Raw genomic sequence first — 10,194 nt, 5'->3', positions numbered from 1 at the left:
CCATGATTTTATAGTAATATAACTAAATGATTAAATAAATTGATAAATGGAAGGAAAGAGACAAATCCCCTTGCAAAGAATTCCCAATAATTTATGTAAATACTCTGACCTCAAAGAGTGGAAGCTAGCCTCCTACCCTTTGAATGTAATCGGTGGCTTCTTCCTGAAGAGTGCAGCATGGAAATGATGGACAGGGAGTAATGTTACATTAGAGAAATCTGAAAAACATATCTCCACTGGGTGCTGAAGGTCAACACCAACTGTAAGTGATATGGATAATATATACACTTGATATGATGTGATGAAAAGAACTCTTTTTCTCTGTGGTCTTCCTATCAAAAACCTATGACCCTAGTTTAATCATGAGGGAAACATCACAGAAATACCACTTGAGGGATAATCTCCAGAAAGCTTGATCTGTCCTCTTCAAATCATCAGGATTATCAAAAACAAGGAATGTCCTAGAAACTATTAAGCCAAGAGGAGCCTAAGGAGACATGAATGCTATGAATTATGGTTTTCCGAAGGTTATTATGAAGCAGGAAAATGAAATTAGATATAAATGAAAGAAATCTGAGTAAAGAATAAACTTGAGTAATAGTGTATCAATATTACTTCATTAATTTCAAGAAATTACCATATTAGGGCAGTGCCCGTGGCTCAGTGAGTAGGGCTCCAGCCCCGTATACCAAGAGTGGCGGGTTCAAACCCAGCCTTAGCCAAACTGCAACAACAACAACAAAAAAATAGTCTACTTGTAATGTATTTCCATTTAAGATGTTATGGCTAAGATAAATGACGATGGTGTTGAAAAACAGCATGAGGAAGAAGAAATGACCCAACAGCTTGTAAATGGTAAAGTATCCTGTGAACAACCTTCTGAGGGCAGTGAAGCACAAACTACGGACAGTGATGACATAATGACACCTGTGTTTCAGAAATGTCCCAAGGCAGTTTCAGAGAAGATGTGCATTGGAATTGTCTCCCTGGCCTTCTACCCAGAGGCTGAAGTGATGTCTGATGAGAATATAAAACAGGTGTATGTGGAGTACAAATTCTATGATGTACCTTTGTCAGAGACAGAGACTCCAGTATCCCTGAGGAAACCAAGGCCAGGAGATAGACCTTAGCAAAGTGATAGACCTGGACCCACTGGAGCAACCATGCTGAACAGACAAGATTCTGAGCAAGGATGTTTAAAGTTTACAGTAGTAAGTGATCCTAGGGATGAAGAAAAGAACGAATGTGATGATGTAGGATATGCTTATCTTGAACTGTGGCAGATCCTGGAATCAGGAAGAGATATTCTAGAGCAAGAACTAGACATTGTTAGCCCTGAAGATCAGGCTACCCCAATAGGAAGGCTGAAGGTTTCCCTTCAAGCAGCTGCTGCCCTCCATGCTATTTACAAGGAGATGACTGAGGACTTGTTTTCATGAAGGAACAAGTGCTATTCCATTCTAAAATCTGAGGGAAACTTATAGTAAAAAGACTCTTATAAAGTAACTTGGTATACCATGAAAAAAAAAATAGTCAGGTGTGGCAGGCGACTGTAATCCCAGTTACTCAGGAGGCTGAGGCAAAAGAATCCCCTAAAGCCCAAGAGCTGAAGGTTGCTGTGAGCTGTGATGCCGCAGCACTCTACCGAGGGCAACAAAATGAAACTCTGTCTCTAAAAAAAAAAAAAAAAAAAAAAAAGATAAGAAAAGAAAAGAAGGAAATTACCATACTAATGTAAGATATGAACAATAGGGGAAAATAGGTAGGGATTATTAGAGAACTTTATGTTCTAGCTTTGAATATGTTTTTTAAACTTAAAACTGTTATAAAAATAAGTTTTATTTCTAAAATAACAAAAAATAGCTTTCTAAGTAATGCAATAAAATTTCAATCTAGAGGCTTAAGTGGAAAAAAGCAAAATAAAATTCGATACTATCTGTATATAAAGTATGCCATGTTTGTGTGGTGAATGTGTATAGTACACGTATTTTACATATACTGTACTCTTCATATATGGAGAGAGGGAAATTGAAAAAAAATTGGACATAACTAGAAAAAGGAAGAGGGAAATTGACGTAATAACATGCATGCTTTGTGTCCCTAGAATTCTAAATTTTGTGTATATATTCCTTAAAAAGAGCAATTAAATCAAATAAAAAAGAGTAAACACGACCTATGTAGAAACATACAGTGGAACATTGATGTGCATTTCTCTGAAAATTCAAAGGAAAATTTTTCTCTTAAGCCTGGATTCTCAGAAAGAGATCCTGATACAAGAATTTACCTGGAAGTTTGCCAGGAAAGTAGGTCATGCACCTTGGAATGCAGAAGAAAAGGGGAAAAGCTAAGCAAGGTATACATCCCAGGCAACGCCCCATCCTCCACCTTTTCTTTCAGTAGAGCTCTTGTGTGGAAATTATGTCTTAGAAGTTCTTCAAACTTTAGGCAAGGGAGTTGGGTTTTCATTTACCCAACTAGTCAGTTAGTGGCCAAGGTTCTGCTCTCTCCTTTCACCCTAGTGATCTAAACTCCTAGAGACGTCTCTGTGAAAAATCATGTTGAGTAATCTGTGACAGGCATCTGAAAAGAACCCAATATGAGTCTCTGTGAAGCAAACACGCAGAAGACAGAGGAACGAAATAGAAAAAGGGATCAGTGGAAATCCAGGAAGTACACTGATATTACCCCCAACAAATCTGTATAAGAACATATTTTCACTTAGAAGCTTAACCTATGAACTCCTAAAAGGATGGGCTATATAATAAAAGGTGGCAGATCAGGATGGCAGTCAAGATAAAGTTTGTATAAAATATTACAAGATCTAGGAACAGGCAAAACAGATGCTATTGGATAAAATCTAATTAGTGAAGAATAGCAGAGAACTCAAAGATCTATTCTTCAGTTTAGAAATAAAGCAAGGAGATCTAATTGATCAGAGAGCAACTGATAGTAATAGTATAATTAATCTTTGACTAGGCAGTGGTTCTCAACCTTCCTAATACTGTTGCCCTTTAATTCAGTTCCTGTGGGTCACGACCCACAGGGTGAGAACTGCTGGACTAGAGTATTTCATAGCTCAAAAGTTGCAAATAGCATTTTGTCAAAAAACCAAAATCTATATGTCTACATAAAAATTAAATGTTTATAATTAAAAACAGAGAAAAATTAAAGGGCATGTAATAAACCATCAGACTCTTTGCAGCATTATGGAAAGAAAATATAAACTAAAACTGGAAATATATAGGTTTTTATTAATAAGAACAAGACAGAAAAATAACCAACTGTTAAAGGATTCTCTCTCATCGTATGAGTGTGTCTCATGCACACGTACATCAAGTAAAAATATTCAGATAGAAATAAAAAGTAGCATGTTCAATATTACCAGTATTCTAAGAAATTCAGGCTAGTTCAGTGATAGCTAGTAGTTTTGTCTGTCAAATCAGCACTTAATCTTAGCAATACGCATGTCCAGTAACTCTAATATCGACCATTAAACTGGAGCGTAACTATGTGTGATGTTTTATGATAGAGAATTGTTAATATTTACCAAAAACTTGGTAGGAATCATCAAAATAGGAGATGAACTATAACCTTTAAAATAATAGTGACCATTAAACCATTTCTCTAAATGGAGGAAGAAATACGTCTAGAGTTCACCTCCTTCATTCCTCAAATAAATTCAGATAGAACTAGTGATTATAAATTCTAAAAAGAAATAAAATCTGGACGTTGCTATCTAGATATGGAGTACATTTGGAGCTTAAAGGCAAATTCAAGTGATATAAAGTCGTGTCTGTTTTATCATACTGTTAGATATCTGTAAACAAAGATTAAGTGTTACATTCAATTCTAGTGGGTTTTGTTGTCGTTTATTTTTTGTTTTTGTTTTTTTTTGTAGAGACAGAGTCTCACTTTATGGCCCTCAGTAGAGTGCTGTGGCCTCACACAGCTCACAACAGCCTCCAACTCCTGGGCTTAAACGATTCTCTTGCCACAGCCTCCCAAGTAGCTGGGACTACAGGCGCCGGCCACAACGCCCGGCTATTTTTTGGTTGCAGTTTGGCGGGGGCTGGGTTTGAACCCACCACCCTCGGTATATGGGGCCGGCGCCTTACCTACTGAGCCACAGGCGCTGCCTGTTGTTGTTGTTGTTTTGTTTTTTATTTCAGTGTCAGTGTTAAAAGTCTAAAGTTTCACAATGTTAAATTAATCAATGAAACTTTGTAGGAAAGTGGGAGAAAGAATGAGCCAAACCACCTGAGTTCAAGTCATAGTTCCTGCCACTTACTATCTGTGTGATTTTTGGCAAGTTGTGAACCATGAATATGCACCATTCAAATTCTTTCACAACACATTTGGATACACTTTTGCCACGTTTACTATAAGTTCTCTAAGTAATGAGTACCACAGGCTCTTTTTTGCATAAAAGGAACACTTTTGTCATAAAATAGCTCCCTTTTATTCTCTGATAGTTTCATTTTTCTTACCTTTTTAAGTGATTTCTTGAAATACAAAATACACTGACTTAGGATGTCTTTTTCATATGTTCTTTTGTCGATTGATGATACCTCTACATCTATCTAGCTATCATTTATATCCACATAAATTTAATCTCAATTTCTGATCTCATCTTCATCTCTCAGAAGATTTTGGATCATTGGGAACAATCCCTGTGTCAGTTACTCGGTAAAACTTTCCCTGCCTGTGCCTGTTTACACAGCATACTGAGCCACTAACCATCAATCATCATTCGTGCTATTAATTGCATTTTTCATGTATTAGTGGGTTTTCTCCTTAACTTCAGGTGTAAAGTTAAATGCCTATGTATGTTTCTGATGCAGCACCATGACCCGCTGCCTTAGCCCTGGAGGTGTTGATGCTCCTGCGGATGGAGGAACCAGCTTGCTGGAAGGGCCAGACACTTGTGGGAGAGATGCTGGCACCTTGCTGGCCCCGTGCACTTCTGACTGGTCAGTTTCATGGATGGCACTTTGCTGTCTCCTCCACCTGCACTTCTGACTTGTGGATTTCCTGTCAGTTTCTAAGGCCTGAGAGTTCATTGGATAGCTGCCTGTAACTGACAGGACTCACGTCCTAGCAGAACAACCTCCCTGCAACTATATAAACCCCTGAGCAGAGAGCCCAAGGACAGACCTCAAAGAGGGAGCAGGAGAGCTTGTTCCCCTCCTGGGTTCTCTCTGCTAGCAAGTTTGGTTTTTGTAATTGTTGTAAGTTTTGTTTCTGTAAATAAATCCTGACTTAGCACTGATCCTGTGGTCCGTCATTCATTCTTCCTATCACTGAGACCAAGAACCTGAAATTGCGGTGTCATTTCTATCCTTCATACTGTTTCCAAGTGCCAGGCATAGTAAACACTCAAAATAATTATACTTTGTTATTTTTGATGAGCCACATGAAATCTAAAAATGACGAGAGTAGCAGTTGTGACAGGAACCACAGAGAAGAAAGTCATAGTATTTTTCATGTATTACATCTTCAACAATGTCAAATTTATCTTTCTAAATAATAGATTTAAATTACTATTTAAATACAACATACATGGACCACCAAAATTTCAAAGTATACATCAAAGGATGTTTTCCAAAGGGTTCCTTCAAACATGAATGGCAAAGATTGAGATTAATAATTGAGAAAATCTTGATGAGTATTAAATATGATAATCCATGTATAGTTCACTATGCAAAGTCTATCATATAATAATTATTCAATAATATTACCACTTAGGTACCATTATTAAAAATGTCTATGTACATGAAGTATTTTAGGTTAGAATTTGAAACTTTCAAATCACAAATAAAATTAGTTTTTCTCTTAAAATTGCTAAATATGAGTATTTTTGTACCTGAACACTTACATAGAAAGTGTTTCTTAAAAACATTTAAATAATAGAATATAATAAGATGTCATCTCCTTGTTAAGTAATACAGATTTTAATATTTTCATGTCATGACTAATAAACTAAAGTATTGATACGTTTTAAAATTTTCTTCCATTATAGTGGCACATCATATCAAATGCCATTGAATAATATTTAAAGTCAAATATATATTTAAAATCATGATATAACCTCATCTCTTTAAATATAAAATAGAGTGGCATCTTTGTACTTTTCCACTGCCAAACTTTGATATCTGCAGAATATATTGCCAGCATCCTGTTGTAACAGGCAAAAAATCTTGCAAATGTTATTTGATCTCTCACCCAACTTTCTTGTCTATTTCAACCATAAATACTGTTGCTTTTTCATTTAGATTGCCTCAAGATTCACTTGTCTTCCTCACTTTTTCCTGTCAAATGTAATCTGAAATTATGCATTAATATAAAATAACTGGGTCAATACATTGTCATTGCCTAATCTTTAGATTACACAGATTGAGGGTGGAGAATTTATCTATGGATTTCTTCATAAAACTTCATAAGCAACCATTCTTGTCAGATTTGTGTATTTTCCTCTAGATTAGTCTACATAGTACTTTTTCCTTTTTTGTCAATTGATAACTTTTATTGTATAAACTTATTACATACACCATATGTTTCTTTCAGATTGTCCATGAGCTTCGAAGATTTTCTCCTTATCACCTATGCCTTATTTTGCAATTACACAGAATGACTGCTTTGTTTGATAAACAGAAAGGGGTGAACAGTTAGAAAAATATGCTTTGTGCAAAATCTTTGTCATAGGATTAAAGATTGATTGCATATGGCAAACAACTCATGTTGTAAAATATTAGAGTACAGAGATTATACTATGAGCATACATAAGAATATACTGAAAAAGATAAGTATTAAGCCACAGACACAACATAAAATATTGTCTACCTGTTAGAAAGAAACAATTTTTGAAAGATTTTTTTATTGTTTTAATCCAGAAATATTTAAATGGCTAACTCCAAAATAGATGTAAGCCCTGAGATTTAATGTTCTATGAGGTTTGAAAAGATATATGCACACATTTGTAAGTAAATATTTAAGCATTCATACATTTTGAGTTAAATATGATTTGGAATACAGTTTTGTTAATTGGTAAACAGTTACTTTGGGGAAAATCTTTTAATAGTGGTAAGTGGCATGCTATATTAAGGTGAAGATCTTATTAATGCTCAGGTGGCATTTTCTATGCCTAATGCCTAACCCAAGAAACAATTTGATTTGATTCAGTATAGATTAGTTTTTCCTGTCACACAAAATACTCCCTACAGATGTTTATTTTATCTTTTATATATTTTAAAAAATAATTTTTATTATACATTATACATATTAATTTACATTAAATATGTATTTCATACTTTATTTTATATTTATATTAAGATCTCTACAGATTTTATTTTGTATTTGAATTAAACAATAAAAACATTATAGTCACAGCCACATGATTCAAAATGACCCATCTCTATACAACATAAAAATATATTGCATGTATGGGAGGTGCCTGTGTCTCAAGGAGTAGGGCGCCAGTCCCATATGCCGGAGGTGGCGGGTTCAAACCCAGCCCCAGCTAAAAAAAACCACAAAAAAAAAAAAAAAAATATATATATATATATATATATATTGCATGTCATAGAATTTTTTGAATTTTAAGACTCCCATGAAAATTAATGTGCAGTATATAATTCCTGAAAAATGTATTCACTTGCATAATTACCATCTCAATCAAGACATAGAAAACTTCCACCCATACAGACAATTTCATTAGGTCTGTTTTTGTAATTTAACATCCACAATTACCTAATGCCTAACCCAAGAAACAATTTGATTTGATTCAGTATAGATTAGTTTTTCCTGTCACACAATTTCTTAAAAATGGCCTATTATGTTTTGTATGGCTTCTTTCATTCAGAATAAATTATATTTAATTAATTGGAATGACATAATGCACAATTAGTTTTATCTTTTTATTTGTATAACCGCAGTATTACCTGCTAATAAATATTTGGATTGTACCTGACTTAGGACCATTATTAATAAATATGTTGTGAATATTTTTATAAAAGTATTTTTATGAAGATTTGTTTTTATTTCTTTTAGGTAAATACGAGAGTAGAATTGTCCATTTATATGGTAAATGTCTACTAACATCATAAAACAAACTTTCATTTTTTTTAAAGTAATTGAAGCTTTTTATTCTCCCATCAGCAATATATAAATGTATTAGTGATCCAGTTGCTCTATCTTTGCCAGCTGTTGGTACCAACAGTATCTTTCTCTAGCTCTCTCTTCCCCTGCCCCATGCAAACACACACACACATATAGACAGGTATGTGCTGAATCTACAAAAGACAAACAAAAAAATGCAAATACAGACAATAATTTTGAAATCAAAAACTTCAGAACATACATTTTAGTGGATTTTTGGTTAACATTCATACCTAAGTTCTAAAAAGCATATTCTATTTATTTCAATATATAATGTTGTCTTAAGACTTCACTATTTGCTGGTATCTGAAGTTAAGTTTAAATGGTGCTACTTTAAGTTTTTGACTTCTGTACCAAAATATAATGATACATATTGACACCATGAAGGATTAAAGAAAATGAGATCAAATATATCTCTTCAATTTATACAGCTACATTTTTGTCATCAGATTTTGTGAACAACACAGAAAAATTTATTTTAATTAAAAAACTCAAAAGAGAAAGTACACTGATGTTAATGATAATAATTCAGAAGAACAGTTTAAATGACAGCATATTTAGGAGGAAGATGATTTAGTTCTAGGACTCCCTCTAGGATCTTCCTTACTTTATCTTCTGTTTGTTAACTATCTGGGGAAAACATCAATTTTTGCTTTGCATTTTAAAAATTGGATCATTTTAGTTTCTATTCAAAAGACTATTACAATTTTAAATTTATTTTTTTCATTTTATTTCTTCCTAGTAATTCTACTACCCCTGGTTTGTGAGTTTCATTTCTTCACAGCAACATCAAAGCTCTACTGAAAATGCTGCTATTAATTCTCAATCAGTCTGTGAGAGAATCTCTATTTGCAAACATTTTTCTACTTTTCTCTAATTGAAGAAACAAACTATTGTTTTGTTTTGTTATTAAAAATGCTTAAATATTTATTTTTCCAAAGATAGTATAATTAAATTATATTATGACTTGATTTTATGCAATCAGACATTTCTAGTTACCATTATATTTAACATTTACCTGTTTTGGCATATTTTAATTGGTTATTACCTTAAACATTGATATTATAATTATTCCATTGTTACGGAAAAGATTCTAAAATTTTTAAATGCTTGGCATTTTTATTTGTGGTATGAGTAAGAAGGAGGAAATCAAATTGCAATTGAATTTGAAAATTTCATCGTGGTGTAATTTAAGTCTGTCACTTCAGCTAATGGTAACATTATTATGCCACCTGGTATAAATTATTACTTGCCCTTGCAAGTTTTTCTTTGCTTTAATTTAAATATGGAACTTAATCAATTATACATAAAACATTAGTAATTCAAAAATTGGAATTTTAGTACAATTAGTTCATAACTCAGAATGAAAGATTCATGTGTGTAAACAAAGATGTATGCCTTCCAAATATGAAATATATTTAAATGATAAGTTGCATGACATTATTATATTTGTTATAAACTTACAATTATGTAATTCAATTAAACATAGGTCTAATGTACCATATATACAGTGTTATAAGATCAAAAATTTTTGAAACAAGATGATTCATTTACATCAATATATCCAACTCTTATCTATGAAGAGAAATAATTAAAACATTGAAATTTCAGTTGATTTGCCCAAGATCTTCCAGCAACTTACCTTTAGATTTGATACTAATTCCAATGATAGACATTAGAACATGCAAATGCTAAAATACTTAGAAAACATATTATTTTATTCCAAATGATTTTATTATGCAAATATTTTACATTCTATTTTACCCAATTTTGTATTGTAAATATTATCATTTCACATTCATGAGTTAAAAAATACATACTAAAAATTTCATCATTAAAAAAGTTACCACAATGTATTTTATATGCTAAAATTAGATTTTTTTTTTTTGAGACAGATTCTAACTTTGTCACCTTCTGTAGAGTGCGGTGATGTCACAGCTTACAGCAACCTCCACCTCTTGGGATTAGGCAATTCTCTTGCCTCAGCCTTCAGAGTAGCTGGGACCAAAGGTGCCTGCCACAATGCCTGGCTAACTAAAA

At 33.2% G+C, this 10,194-nt stretch overlaps 1 pseudogene across 1 annotated transcript; it reads left to right on the top strand.

The window, feature by feature from the left end:
- Positions 1-782: 782 nt before the first annotated feature.
- LOC128590331 (X-linked retinitis pigmentosa GTPase regulator-interacting protein 1-like) lies at positions 783-1,520 on the top strand (annotated as a pseudogene). Its single transcript, XR_008381258.1, has one exon. The product of XR_008381258.1 is annotated as an X-linked retinitis pigmentosa GTPase regulator-interacting protein 1-like (transcript).
- The last annotated feature ends 8,674 nt before the right edge of the window (positions 1,521-10,194 follow it).

Source organism: Nycticebus coucang, chromosome 1, assembly GCF_027406575.1.
Source record: "Nycticebus coucang isolate mNycCou1 chromosome 1, mNycCou1.pri, whole genome shotgun sequence".
Classification (NCBI taxonomy): Eukaryota; Metazoa; Chordata; class Mammalia; order Primates; family Lorisidae; genus Nycticebus; species Nycticebus coucang.
Note: the sequence above shows the minus strand (reverse complement) of the source record. Positions and strands in the feature narration are given on the sequence as shown.